The 15,992-nt window shown below is 53.9% G+C and overlaps 1 protein-coding gene across 1 annotated transcript in view; it reads left to right on the top strand.

The window, feature by feature from the left end:
* The window catches only part of LOC141060041 (uncharacterized), a 37,390-nt gene that overhangs the window by 10,774 nt on the left and 10,624 nt on the right, over positions 1-15,992 (top strand). The gene's annotated exons all lie outside the window — the stretch shown is intronic.

Below are 15,992 nucleotides of genomic sequence, written 5' to 3'. Positions count from 1 at the left end.
CTACACCTATCATTAGATATAAACGTATAGGTGAGACATATCCTGGCTCAGGACAAATATGAAGGCCCGCAGTAAATAGCTCAAAGTATCAATCATGTATAGAATCACAACTTACAGGCTATAAAACTCCTGATCGCCTGGGATAGCCGCCCCTCTCCAACGCGCGTTTCGGCCTGTAGCCTTCGTCAGGTGCTGAGTGACTTTGGCTTACTCAAATAATTTATTCAAGTCCCTGCACCTACATGTCTCGCGGCTGTTCAACAGCCACAACACAAGCAGGGATTTACTAACAAACAGGCAATCCATGCATACGCTGCTTCTGTCTAACAGCCGCGGAGACTCGAACATATTTTTCAAGCACGCCTAAGTTACTCGGATAGAACCTGAGCATGCTCCAGTAACACCTTCTCCGTACACGTTGTCTCATCACTAAACTACATGTTCTTGGTAAGTGTTGAATTTGACTCGTAGACATTAATATAGGAGAGGGCTCTTTACATGTGACCTCATTCTGGTAATTTTTTAGATATTGTTGTTTTTTTCATTATGACATTTTATATTGTGTCGCTGCCACCAAGTCTTTAAGACTTTTTTTTTTCCCAGGTGAAGTCGAGATGAGAGCGTCCAATGGACATCACCATTTTTCTTCATATTATGAAGTAGAAAACAATAGCTCCAGAGGAGATAGTTCTGGAATTCCTAAAGAATCCGTTGTCTGTCACACCAGGGAGCTGTCTACCAATACTGCTGACTGCAGCTCACTTTACTTTTACGAAAGGCCATTTTCATGTTTAGAATGTGGGAAATACTTTAGTCGCAAATCAAATCTCCTGGAACATGTGAGCGCTCACACGGAGGAGAAGCCGTTTTTTTGCTCACATTGTCCAAAATGTTTTAGCCACAAATCAAAGCTTATGAAACATGAAAAAAGTCACACCGCAGAGAAACCGTTTTCGTGCTCAGAATGTGGGAAACATTTTAGCCATCAGTCGGCCCTATTTGTGCATCAGAGAATCCACACAGGGGTTAAACCGTTTTCATGTACTGAATGTGGAAAGTGTTTCAGTCGGAAGCCGCATCTTAAAGAACATCTAAGAATTCACACGGGGGAGAAGCCACATTCGTGTCCTGAGTGTGGGAAATGTTTCAGTCATAAACCTCATCTTGTGGGCCATCTTAGAATTCACACAGGGGAGAAGCCGTATTTATGTTCAGAATGTGGGAAATGTTTTAGCTACAGATCGGGTCTTGTATATCATCTGAGCACTCACACAGGCGAAAAACCATTTTCATGTTCACAATGTGAGAAATGTTTTGTCTACAAATCGGATCTTGTTAAACATCTGGTAACTCACACAGGGGAGAAGCAATATTCATGCTCACATTGTGGGAAGCGGTTTAGTCATAAAAGAACTTTTATTAAACATCAGAAAACTCACGAATAAAAGAAGACATTTTAATGTTTAGATTGCGGGAAATGTAACAGGCTCCGCACAATAGGAAAACAAACACGTGGCCCGAGGTTATTGTGTTGAAAAACGTCTCCTGGGACACTTTAGAGAAATGGACCCACCACTGGATCCACGACCAAATCCATGTAATGCTGAGCTGCTAGTGTGCCTGGAATAAACTTTATAGGGGTTTGGCTACTGTACATTTTGCTATCCCACACCATAATCCCGGGAGTACGACAGGAGTGACGTTCTTTTGTTAAGGCAGGTTCATAACGTTGCTCCTGTGGTCTCCAGACCTATCTCCAGCTATCATTGAATCAAAGACAAAAGAGGGACTTCTTGCTGATGAGAAAAGACCTCCATTACAGCCTGTAGTGCCATCTTGGTCTCTCTACCCTGATAACTTTTGAGAGTAGTGGGTGGCCAATGGACCACCTGTAGCTGGATGTGGCTCATAGCCCAAATGTTATGCAAATGCCTTCTGATGGTTTGTGTTCATTCACCACCAAAAGTTGTATACATGACATTGGGCTTTGAGCCACTGTTTCATGTGTGTAATGTGTGTAACATCCATTTTCAACATTTGCACCACACAATAGCTTAATCATGGAAGTTATATGACCATTTTTCCAAAGTGTCCCGGAAGCAATTTTTCAGGAAAAATGTGTCTCATACTACTGTCAGCAGGCTGCATGGCTTAAACGCACATGATGTGCAGTGTTTTTTGTTTTTAAATCTGTCCAAGTCTTGGCCGGTTTACGATGAAATTATGTCCTTTCCACTTCCAGATTATGGTCCCAGCAGTCCTCACTAGAGCCTTTAGTAGTTTAGAAATATTTCTTTAACCAATGCCATCAGTATGCCTTGCAACAATAAGGTTGCAAAGGTCTTGAGACAGCTCATTGGTTGTACCCATCATGAGATGTTTCTTGTTCGGCACCTTGGTAATGAGGCACCTTTTTATAGGCCATCAATTGAACCAGCTGATAATATTTGTCAATAAGTGGCAGGATTGCTTTCTGATTACTGATAGATTTCAGCCAGTGTCAGGACTTTCCAGGTTTTTTTTTGCTCCTCTCTTCATGTGTTCAATACTTTTTCCCTGTGTAATCTTTCATTATTACACAAAATTTATAGACATCTATGGTTTGATTTCTTTGCCTGTGTGAATTGGATGCGTTGTTACTGACATCTGGTGAGAATTTCATGTCAATAGCACCTCTAGAAATATTCTTTGAAAATTGGTGATGCGTTCAATATTTATTTTCCCTGCTGTTTGCTGGATTCTGAATGGAGAGTGATGACAATTTGTCTCTTTCTGTCCACTTCCTCAGGTACATCGCCAACTTAAGGAAGTGGACAGGACGTCCACGAAACGTGTAGTTTTATAGCCCTGAATAAAGTATGCAACTCTTCTGAACTCTGTGATTCCCTTGCCTGATTTTGGAGGAGGGCGGAATTGTCGGCATCTTGAATATCCTATCCAGAAAGTCACGGTGATGGTAGCATCTTCTCTTTCAATACAGAGGAGAACATCTGTAAATTCATGATCCCATCAGTGACTTGTGCCCTTCGACACCAGCAGCTCATGTGACAACACATGAGGACACGGCCACCACCACGTCTCACTGTAGGCATCATGTATTTAGAAAAATTAATTTGGAAAATTCCATGGCGCCTACTGTGAAACAGGAAAAATATATCTATGAGCCACGCAAGCCAACAAGTAGAAAAATAATAAACATTTGAGAGTCGTCAGTTGTTGATCTCTTTTAATGTCTAACTGAAAAAATAGTTACAAGTACCATCATTCAGTCTTTTAAAAGTTCAGCCACTAAGGACTCAAATTGTAATATTTTTGCACACTGCAACAGAGAATAAAGAGGAGGGGAGACTCCGAAGGGAGAGACCCTGGCAAGCCAATGGAAAATGAAGAAGGGGATTTTGAAGGGACAATACAGACTATTCTGGTGCTTGTGGACCCAACAGAGTCACTAGTGGTGGGTCGTTGTTAAATAGTAATTATTCATTTTTACTCTCGGCTCTGTACTGGGTATATTTGCTGACATGACATTGGTGTTATGCAGTGTCCCTTGTTACAGCTAGGGGGCGCTGTATGTGCTCCTCAGGATATGCATATGGGCGTTTCCTTGATTGTGATGGTGAAACAGTGACCGGCGTGATTGTAAATGGCCGGTATCTGTGGCAGAGGTCCTCTGCACTGTAAGCCCAAAAGTGATGTTGTTGTGCTGGGACTTATAGTCCGTGAGTTTATTGACCTATAAAGGGGGCTTATAGGGCTAGTCGGAGAGCTAGCCACACATACACCGCCCATATTGGGGGGTGGTTTGGGATATGTGACTGAGGTCAGGTCACATGGTCGTGTGTTTTGAACCTGAGTGGTCAGAGTGCAAGGTCCTGTAAGGCCTGTGAGTGTTGGGAGCTACTAACTTCCTGAAGAGCACATGGTGAAGCCTTGGATCTGGAAGCCGGTGTGTTGGGAGGTCCTGGCCGTAGGATCGGATGCCTGAATAGCACCCGGTGAGGCCTGTGTGTTGGATGGTCCCGGGGGGACGGACGTCCTGAATAGCACCCGGTGAGGACCTCTGTGAGCAGAGTCTGTGACAGCCCTGCACTGGGGGAGCTACCGACCTTCTGAGGGTCTGGACTGTCAGGAGTGCCCTGGTCACAAGGACGGTGATCCCAGCAAGGCAGCTTCCCCGGGAGAGAGAACTGACAAGGAATCGGCATCTGGAGCTCCTGTAAGGTACCTTCACAGACTGTTGGTGCTTGTATCGTTCTATGAACTTTAAGGAACTGTTTGGCTCGCGGTCGCCCACAGTCACTGGACAGAGGTCCGGCGAGTTTAAGGACTGCAAGTTGAAGACACATGTTGAAGTATTGTGGACGGTGGCAGGCCTGTGACGTGCAACAGGGGATACTGTGTGGTTTATGCTGTATAAAAGAAACCTCATAGACTGTTTATAGGAGCAAAAACCGAGCCTGCCTGAGTTAATCCCGTACCAAGCGAGTGTCCTCCACCACCAGAAGTAGGCGCTGCACTACACTGTACACTTAGCATGCGTGGATGTCATCAGATGGACTTTCAGGAATGGACACAACTACTGTTATGGGAGCCATATACATTGGGTGCGGAACGTATTCAGACCCCTTTACATTTTTCACTCTGTTTCATTGCAGACATTTGAAGAATTCAAAAAAGTTCATTTTTTCCTCAGTAATGTGCACTCTGCACCCCATCATGTCTGAAAAAGAAACAGAAATGTAGAAAGATTTCCAAATTTAGGATCCAAAAGAGTTGATTCTTTTTGGTGAGTGCAGTGAAGTGATCCAGACAATCAAAAGCAGCCAGACTGACCATCACTAAAGGTCACCCCTTTACACAGCCCCATCCTGCAGTATACAGCCTCTCCCATATACACAGCTCCATCCTGCAGCTCCTCACACCTCTCCTCCATACACGGCTCCATCCTGCGGCTCCTAACTCCTCTCCTCCATACACGGCTCCATCCTGCAGCTCCTCTCCTCCATACACGGCTCCATCCTGCAGCTCCTCTCCTCCATACACGGCTCCATCCTGCAGCTCCTCTCCTCCATACACGGCTCCATCCTGCAGCTCCTCTCCTCCATACACGGCTCCATCCTGCAGCTCCTCTCCTCCATACACGGCTCCATCCTGCAGCTCCTCACACCTCTCCTCCATACACAGCTCCTCACTCCTCTCCTCCATACACGGCTCCATCCTGCGGCTCTTCTCCTCCATACACTGCTCCATCCTGCAGCTCCTCACTCCTCTCCTCCATACACAGCTCCTCACTCCTCTCCTCCATACACAGCTCCTCACTCCTCTCCTCCATACACTGCTCCATCCTGCAGCTCCTCACTCCTCTCCTCCATACACGGCTCCATCCTGCAGCTCCTCACACCTCTCCTCCATACACAGCTCCTCACACCTCTCCTCCATACACTGCTCCTCACTCCTCTCCTCCATACACTGCTCCATCCTGCAGCTCCTCACTCCTCTCCTCCATACACGGCTCCATCCTGCAGCTCCTCACACCTCTCCTCCATACACAGCTCCTCACTCCTCTCCTCCATACACTGCTCCATCCTGCAGCTCCTCACACCTCTCCTCCATACACAGCTCCATCCTGCGGCTCCTCATTCCTCTCCTCCATACACGGCCCCATCCTGCAGCTCCTCGCTCCTCTCCTTCATACACGGCTCCATCCTGCAGCTCCTCACACCTCTCCTCCATACACAGCTCCATCCTGCAGCTCCTCATTCCTCTCCTCCATACACGGCCCCATCCTGCAGCTCCTCGCTCCTCTCCTCCATACACGGCTCCATCCTGCAGCTCCTCACACCTCTCCTCCATACACAGCTCCATCCTGCAGCTCCTCACACCTCTCCTCCATACACAGCTCCATCCTGCAGCTCCTCTCCTCCATACACGGCTCCATCCTGCAGCTCCTCTCCTCCATACACGGCTCCATCCTGCAGCTCCTCTCCTCCATACACAGCTCCATCCTGCAGCTCCTCACACCTCTCCTCCATACACAGCTCCTCACTCCTCTCCTCCATACACGGCTCCATCCTGCGGCTCTTCTCCTCCATACACTGCTCCATCCTGCAGCTCCTCACTCCTCTCCTCCATACACAGCTCCTCACTCCTCTCCTCCATACACTGCTCCATCCTGCAGCTCCTCACTCCTCTCCTCCATACACGGCTCCATCCTGCAGCTCCTCACACCTCTCCTCCATACACAGCTCCTCACACCTCTCCTCCATACACTGCTCCTCACTCCTCTCCTCCATACACAGCTCCTCACTCCTCTCCTCCATACACTGCTCCATCCTGCAGCTCCTCACTCCTCTCCTCCATACACGGCTCCATCCTGCAGCTCCTCACACCTCTCCTCCATACACAGCTCCTCACTCCTCTCCTCCATACACTGCTCCATCCTGCAGCTCCTCACACCTCTCCTCCATACACAGCTCCTCACTCCTTTCCTCCATACACGGCTCCATCCTGCGGCTCCTCATTCCTCTCCTCCATACACGGCCCCATCCTGCAGCTCCTCGCTCCTCTCCTTCATACACGGCTCCATCCTGCAGCTCCTCACACCTCTCCTCCATACACAGCTCCATCCTGCAGCTCCTCATTCCTCTCCTCCATACACGGCCCCATCCTGCAGCTCCTCGCTCCTCTCCTCCATACACGGCTCCATCCTGCAGCTCCTCACACCTCTCCTCCATACACAGCTCCATCCTGCAGCTCCTCACACCTCTCCTCCATACACAGCTCCATCCTGCAGCTCCTCACACCTCTCCTCCATACACTGCTCCATCCTGCAGCTCCTCACACCTCTCCTCCATACACTGCTCCATCCTGCAGCTCCTCACTCCTCTCCTCCATACACTGCTCCATCCTGCAGCTCCTCACTCCTCTCCTCCATACACTGCTCCATCCTGCAGCTCCTCACTCCTCTCCTCCATACACTGCTCCATCCTGCAGCTCCTCACTCCTCTCCTCCATACACTGCTCCATCCTGCAGCTCCTCACTCCTCTCCTCCATACACTGCTCCATCCTGCAGCTCCTCACTCCTCTCCTCCATACACTGCTCCATCCTGCAGCTCCTCACTCCTCTCCTCCATACACTGCTCCATCCTGCAGCTCCTCACTCCTCTCCTCCATACACTGCTCCATCCTGCAGCTCCTCACTCCTCTCCTCCATACACAGCTCCATCCTGCAGCTCCTCACTCCTCTCCTCCACACACTGCTCCATCCTGCGGCTCCTCACTCCTCTCCTCTATACACAGCTCTATCCTGCAGCTCCTCACTCCTCTCCTCCATACACGGCTCCATCCTGCGGCTCCTCACTCCTCTCCTCCATCCTGCAGCTCCTCACTACTCTCCTCCATACACAGCTCCATCCTGCAGCTCCTCACTCCTCTCCTCCATACACTGCTCCATCCTGCGGCTCCTCACTCCTCTCCTCCATACACTGCTCCATCCTGCGGCTCCTCACTCCTCTCCTCCATACACTGCTCCATCCTGCGGCTCCTCACTCCTCTCCTCCATACACTGCTCCATCCTGCGGCTCCTCACTCCTCTATACACAGCTCTATCCTGCAGCTCCTCACTCCTCTCCTCCATACACGGCTCCATCCTGCGGCTCCTCACTCCTCTCCTCCATCCTGCAGCTCCTCACTCCTCTCCTCCATACACTGCTCCATCCTGCGGCTCCTCACTCCTCTCCTCCATACACTGCTCCATCCTGCGGCTCCTCACTCCTCTCCTCCATACACTGCTCCATCCTGCGGCTCCTCACTCCTCTCCTCCATACACTGCTCCATCCTGCGGCTCCTCACTCCTCTCCTCCATACACAGCTCCTCACTCCTCTCCTCCATACACTGCTCCATCCTGCAGCTCCTCACTCCTCTATACACAGCTCCATCCTGCAGCTCCTCACTCCTCTATACACAGCTCCATCCTGCAGCTCCTCACTCCTCTCCTCCATACACGGCTCCATCCTGCGGCTCCTCACTCCTCTCCTCCATACACGGCTCCATCCTGCAGCTCCTCACTCCTCTATACACAGCTCCATCCTGCGGCTCCTCACTCCTCTCCTCCATACACGGCTCCATCCTGCAGCTCCTCACTCCTGTCCTCCATACACAGCTCCATCCTGCAGCTCCTCACTCCTCTGCTCCATACACAGCTCCATCCTGCAGCTCCTCACTCCTGTCCGCCATACACAGCTCCATCCTGCAGCTCCTCACTCCTGTCCTCCATACACAGCTCCATCCTGCGGCTCCTCACTCCTCTCCTCCATACACAGCTCCTCACTCCTCTCCTCCATACACTGCTCCATCCTGCAGCACCTCACTCCTCTCCTCTATACACAGCTCCATCCTGCAGCTCCTCACTCCTCTCCTCCATACACGGCTCCATCCTGCGGCTCCTCACTCCTCTCCTCCATACACAGCTCCATCCTGCAGCTCCTCACTACTCTCCTCCATACACAGCTCCATCCTGCAGCTCCTCACTCCTCTCCTCCATAAACGGCTCCATCCTGCGGCTCCTCACTCCTCTCCTCCATACACGGCTCCATCCTGCGGCTCCTCACTCCTCTCCTCCATCCTGCAGCTCCTCACTCCTCTCCTCTATACACAGCTCCATCCTGCAGCTCCTCACTCCTCTCCTCCATACACGGCTCCATCCTGCGGCTCCTCACTCCTCTCCTCCATACACAGCTCCATCCTGCAGCTCCTCACTCCTCTCCTCCATACACTGCTCCATCCTGCGGCTCCTCACTCCTCTCCTCCATACACTGCTCCATCCTGCGGCTCCTCACTCCTCTCCTCCATACACTGCTCCATCCTGCGGCTCCTCACTCCTCTATACACAGCTCTATCCTGCAGCTCCTCACTCCACTCCTCCATACACGGCTCCATCCTGCGGCTCCTCACTCCTCTCCTCCATACACTGCTCCATCCTGCGGCTCCTCACTCCTCTCCTCCATACACAGCTCCATCCTGCAGCTCCTCACTCCTCTGCTCCATACACAGCTCCATCCTGCAGCTCCTCACTCCTGTCCTCCATACACAGCTCCATCCTGCAGCTCCTCACTCCTGTCCTCCATACACAGCTCCATCCTGCGGCTCCTCACTCCTCTCCTCCATACACAGCTCCTCACTCCTCTCCTCCATACACTGCTCCATCCTGCAGCACCTCACTCCTCTATGCACAGCTCCATCCTGCAGCTCCTCACTCCTCTCCTCTATACACAGCTCCATCCTGCAGCTCCTCACTCCTCTCCTCCATACACGGCTCCATCCTGCGGCTCCTCACTCCTCTCCTCCATACACAGCTCCATCCTGCAGCTCCTCACTCCTCTCCTCCATACACTGCTCCATCCTGCGGCTCCTCACTCCTCTCCTCCATACACTGCTCCATCCTGCGGCTCCTCACTCCTCTCCTCCATACAGTGCTCCATCCTGCGGCTCCTCACTCCTCTATACACAGCTCTATCCTGCAGCTCCTCACTCCACTCCTCCATACACGGCTCCATCCTGCGGCTCCTCACTCCTCTCCTCCATCCTGCAGCTCCTCACTACTCTCCTCCATACACAGCTCCATCCTGCAGCTCCTCACTCCTCTCCTCCATACACTGCTCCATCCTGCGGCTCCTCACTCCTCTCCTCCATACACTGCTCCATCCTGCGGCTCCTCACTCCTCTATACACAGCTCTATCCTGCAGCTCCTCACTCCTCTCCTCCATACACGGCTCCATCCTGCGGCTCCTCACTCCTCTCCTCCATCCTGCAGCTCCTCACTCCTCTATACACAGCTCCATCCTGCAGCTCCTCACTCCTCTATACACAGCTCCATCCTGCAGCTCCTCACTCCTCTCCTCCATACACGGCTCCATCCTGCGGCTCCTCACTCCTCTCCTCCATACACGGCTCCATCCTGCAGCTCCTCACTCCTCTATACACAGCTCCATCCTGCGGCTCCTCACTCCTCTCCTCCATACACGGCTCCATCCTGCAGCTCCTCACTCCTCTCCTCCATCCTGCAGCTCCATCCTGCAGCTCCTCACTCCTGTCCTCCATACACAGCTCCATCCTGCAGCTCCTCACTCCTGTCCTCCATACACAGCTCCATCCTGCAGCTCCTCACTCCTGTCCTCCATACACAGCTCCATCCTGCAGCTCCTCACTCCTCTCCTCCATACACAGCTCCATCCTGCGGCTCCTCACTCCTCTCCTCCATACACGGCTCCATCCTGCGGCTCCTCACTCCTCTCCTCCATACACGGCTCCATCCTGCAGCTCCTCACTTCTCTCCTCCATACACGGCTCCATCCTGCGGCTCCTCACTCCTCTCCTCCATACACAGCTCCTCACTCCTCTCCTCCATACACTGCTCCATCCTGCGGCTCCTCACTCCTCTCCTCCATACACAGCTCCTCACTCCTCTCCTCCATACACTGCTCCATCCTGCAGCACCTCACTCCTCTATGCACAGCTCCATCCTGCAGCTCCTCACTCCTCTCCTCTATACACAGCTCCATCCTGCAGCTCCTCACTCCTCTCCTCCATACACGGCTCCATCCTGCGGCTCCTCACACCTCTCCTCCATACACAGCTCCATCCTGCAGCTCCTCACTCCTCTCCTCCGTACACTGCTCCATCCTGCGGCTCCTCACTCCTCTATGCACAGCTCCATCCTGCAGCTCCTCACTCCTCTCCTCTATACACAGCTCCATCCTGCAGCTCCTCACTCCTCTCCTCCATACACGGCTCCATCCTGCGGCTCCTCACTCCTCTCCTCCATACACAGCTCCATCCTGCAGCTCCTCACTCCTCTCCTCCATACACTGCTCCATCCTGCGGCTCCTCACTCCTCTATGCACTGCTCCATCCTGCAGCTCCTCACTCCTCTCCTCTATACACAGCTCCATCCTGCAGCTCCTCACTCCTCTCCTCCATACACGGCTCCATCCTGCGGCTCCTCACTCCTCTCCTCCAAACACTGCTCCATCCTGCGGCTCCTCACTCCTCTATGCACTGCTCCATCCTGCGGCTCCTCACTCCTCTCCTCCATACACTGCTCCATCCTGAGGCTCCTCACTCCTCTCCTCCATACACTGCTCCATCCTGCGGCTCCTCACTCCTCTATACACAGCTCTATCCTGCAGCTCCTCACTCCTCTCCTCCATACACGGCTCCATCCTGCGGCTCCTCACTCCTCTCCTCCATCTCCTCACTACTCTCCTCCATACACAGCTCCATCCTGCAGCTCCTCACTCCTCTCCTCCATACACTGCTCCATCCTGCGGCTCCTCACTCCTCTCCTCCATACACTGCTCCATCCTGCAGCTCCTCACTCCTCTCCTCCATACACAGCTCCATCCTGCAGCTCCTCACTCCTGTCCTCCATACACAGCTCCTCACTCCTCTCCTCCATACACTGCTCCATCCTGCGGCTCCTCACTCCTCCATACACGGCTCCATCCTGCAGCTCCTCACTCCTCTCCTCCATACACAGCTCCATCCTGCGGCTCCTCACTCCTCTCCTCCATACACGGCTCCATCCTGCAGCTCCTCACTCCTGTCCTCCATACACAGCTCCATCCTGCAGCTCCTCACTCCTCTGCTCCATACACAGCTCCATCCTGCAGCTCCTCACTCCTCTGCTCCATACACTGCTCCATCCTGCGGCTCCTCACTCCTCTCCTCCATACACTGCTCCATCCTGCGGCTCCTCACTCCTCTCCTCCATACACTGCTCCATCCTGCGGCTCCTCACTCCTCTCCTCCATACACAGCTCCTCACTCCTCTCCTCCATACACTGCTCCATCCTGCAGCTCCTCACTCCTCTATACACAGCTCCATCCTGCAGCTCCTCACTCCTCTATACACAGCTCCATCCTGCAGCTCCTCACTCCTCTCCTCCACACACGGCTCCATCCTGCAGCTCCTCACTCCTCTCCTCCATACACGGCTCCATCCTGCAGCTCCTCACTCCTCTATACACAGCTCCATCCTGCGGCTCCTCACTCCTCTCCTCCATACATGGCTCCATCCTGCAGCTCCTCACTCCTGTCCTCCATACACAGCTCCATCCTGCAGCTCCTCACTCCTCTGCTCCATACACAGCTCCATCCTGCAGCTCCTCACTCCTCTGCTCCATACACAGCTCCATCCTGCAGCTCCTCACTCCTGTCCTCCATACACAGCTCCATTCTGCAGCTCCTCACTCCTCTCCTCCATACACAGCTCCATCCTGCGGCTCCTCACTCCTCTCCTCCATACACGGCTCCATCCTGCAGCTCCTCACTCCTGTCCTCCATACACAGCTCCATCCTGCAGCTCCTCACTCCTCTCCTCCATACACAGCTCCTCACTCCTCTCCTCCATACACTGCTCCATCCTGCGGCTCCTCACTCCTCTCCTCCATACACAGCTCCATCCTGCAGCTCCTCACTCCTCTGCTCCATACACAGCTCCTCACTCCTCTCCTCCATACACAGCTCCATCCTGCGGCTCCTCACTCCTCTCCTCCATCCTGCAGCTCCTCACTACTCTCCTCCATACACAGCTCCATCCTGCAGCTCCTCACTCCTGTCCTCCATACACAGCTCCATCCTGCAGCTCCTCACTCCTGTCCTCCATACACAGCTCCTCACTCCTCTCCTCCATACACTGCTCCATCCTGCGGCTCCTCACTCCTCCATACACGGCTCCATCCTGCAGCTCCTCACTCCTCTCCTCCATACACAGCTCCATCCTGCGGCTCCTCACTCCTCTCCTCCATACACGGCTCCATCCTGCAGCTCCTCACTCCTGTCCTCCATACACAGCTCCATCCTGCAGCTCCTCACTCCTCTGCTCCATACACAGCTCCATCCTGCAGCTCCTCACTCCTCTGCTCCATCCTGCAGCTCCTCACTCCTCTCCTCCATACATGGCTCCATCCTGCAGCTCCTCACTCCTGTCCTCCATACACAGCTCCATCCTGCAGCTCCTCACTCCTCTGCTCCATACACAGCTCCATCCTGCAGCTCCTCACTCCTCTGCTCCATACACAGCTCCATCCTGCAGCTCCTCACTCCTGTCCTCCATACACAGCTCCATCCTGCAGCTCCTCACTCCTCTCCTCCATACACAGCTCCATCCTGCGGCTCCTCACTCCTCTCCTCCATACACGGCTCCATCCTGCAGCTCCTCACTCCTGTCCTCCATACACAGCTCCATCCTGCAGCTCCTCACTCCTCTCCTCCATACACAGCTCCTCACTCCTCTCCTCCATACACTGCTCCATCCTGCGGCTCCTCACTCCTCTCCTCCATACACAGCTCCATCCTGCAGGTCCTCACTCCTCTGCTCCATACACAGCTCCTCACTCCTCTCCTCCATACACGGCTCCATCCTGCGGCTCCTCACTCCTCTCCTCCATCCTGCAGCTCCTCACTACTCTCCTCCATACACAGCTCCATCCTGCAGCTCCTCACTCCTGTCCTCCATACACAGCTCCATCCTGCAGCTCCTCACTCCTGTCCTCCATACACAGCTCCTCACTCCTCTCCTCCATACACTGCTCCATCCTGCGGCTCCTCACTCCTCCATACACAGCTCCATCCTGCAGCTCCTCACTCCTCTATACACAGCTCCATCCTGCGGCTCCTCACTCCTCTCCTCCATACATGGCTCCATCCTGCAGCTCCTCACTCCTGTCCTCCATACACAGCTCCATCCTGCAGCTCCTCAATCCTCTGCTCCATACACAGCTCCATCCTGCAGCTCCTCACTCCTCTGCTCCATACACAGCTCCATCCTGCAGCTCCTCACTCCTGTCCTCCATACACAGCTCCATCCTGCAGCTCCTCACTCCTCTCCTCCATACACAGCTCCATCCTGCGGCTCCTCACTCCTCTCCTCCATACACAGCTCCATCCTGCAGCTCCTCACTCCTCTGCTCCATACACAGCTCCATCCTGCAGCTCCTCACTCCTCTGCTCCATACACAGCTCCATCCTGCAGCTCCTCACTCCTCTGCTCCATACACAGCTCCATCCTGCAGCTCCTCACTCCTGTCCTCCATACACAGCTCCATCCTGCAGCTCCTCACTCCTCTCCTCCATACACAGCTCCATCCTGCAGCTCCTCACTCCTCTGCTCCATACACAGCTCCTCACTCCTCTCCTCCATACACGGCTCCATCCTGCGGCTCCTCACTCCTCTCCTCCATCCTGCAGCTCCTCACTACTCTCCTCCATACACAGCTCCATCCTGCAGCTCCTCACTCCTGTCCTCCATACACAGCTCCTCACTCCTCTCCTCCATACACTGCTCCATCCTGCGGCTCCTCACTCCTCCATACACAGCTCCATCCTGCGGCTCCTCACTCCTCTCCTCCATACACGGCTCCATCCTGCAGCTCCTCACGCCTGTCCTCCATACACAGCTCCTCACTCCTCTCCTCCATACACTGCTCCATCCTGCGGCTCCTCACTCCTCCATACACAGCTCCATCCTGCGGCTCCTCACTCCTCTCCTCCATACACAGCTCCTCACTCCTCTCCTCCATACACGGCTCCATCCTGCAGCTCCTCACTCCTCCATACACAGCTCCATCCTGCAGCTCCTCACGCCTGTCCTCCATACACAGCTCCTCACTCCTCTCCTCCATACACTGCTCCATCCTGCAGCTCCTCACTCCTCCATACACAGCTCCATCCTGCAGCTCCTCACGCCTGTCCTCCATACACAGCTCCTCACTCCTCTCCTCCATACACTGCTCCATCCTGCAGCTCCTCACTCCTCCATACACTGCTCCATCCTGCAGCTCCTCACTCCTCCATACACTGCTCCATCCTGCGGCTCCTCACTCCTCCATACACTGCTCCATCCTGCAGCTCCTCACTCCTCCATACACAGCTCCATCCTGCGGCTCCTCACTCCTCTCCTCCATACACAGCTCCTCACTCCTCTCCTCCATACACTGCTCCATCCTGCAGCTCCTCACTCCTCCATACACTGCTCCATCCTGCAGCTCCTCACTCCTCCATACACAGCTCCATCCTGCGGCTCCTCACTCCTCTCCTCCATACACAGCTCCTCACTCCTCTCCTCCATACACGGCTCCATCCTGCAGCTCCTCACTCCTCCATACACAGCTCCATCCTGCAGCTCCTCACGCCTGTCCTCCATACACAGCTCCTCACTCCTCTCCTCCATACACTGCTCCATCCTGCAGCTCCTCACTCCTCCATACACAGCTCCATCCTGCAGCTCCTCACGCCTGTCCTCCATACACAGCTCCTCACTCCTCTCCTCCATACACTGCTCCATCCTGCAGCTCCTCACTCCTCCATACACTGCTCCATCCTGCAGCTCCTCACTCCTCCATACACTGCTCCATCCTGCGGCTCCTCACTCCTCCATACACTGCTCCATCCTGCAGCTCCTCACTCCTCCATACACGGCTCCATCCTGCAGCTCCTCACTCCTCCATACACAGCTCCATCCTGCAGCTCCTCACGCCTGTCCTCCATACACAGCTCCTCACTCCTCTCCTCCATACACTGCTCCATCCTGCAGCTCCTCACTCCTCCATACACGGCTCCATCCTGCAGCTCCTCACTCCTCTCGGTTACCAGGCAACGCGAGGCTGCTGCTTCCTGGCTTGAGCGCCGCACTGTGGGAGGCTCCGCCCCATCCTGTGACGTCATCTCGTCACTGTTTTGCTCTCAGATTAGTGATGGGCAGTCCGGCTCTTTTTGGATCCTATATGGATCCCTATTGCATATGTGTTCGGGCGTCTGAAACTCCGCCCACTTGCTTGGAACCAATTAGATTGCCGAGTGGGCGGAGTCTCGTTCTGGTGGGCGGGGTTACGCCTGCCGAACACCGGGATTTTACGCCCAGTGAGAGTTATTCAAGGATTTTAGTGGCTGTCACTGAGGTGCCGGCTCCCATCATTCACAGCAGGGAGCCG

Source organism: Dendrobates tinctorius, unplaced genomic scaffold (assembly GCF_039654945.1).
Source record: "Dendrobates tinctorius isolate UK_male_01 unplaced genomic scaffold, ASM3965494v1 ptg000232l, whole genome shotgun sequence".
Classification (NCBI taxonomy): domain Eukaryota; kingdom Metazoa; phylum Chordata; class Amphibia; order Anura; family Dendrobatidae; genus Dendrobates; species Dendrobates tinctorius.
Note: the sequence above shows the minus strand (reverse complement) of the source record. Positions and strands in the feature narration are given on the sequence as shown.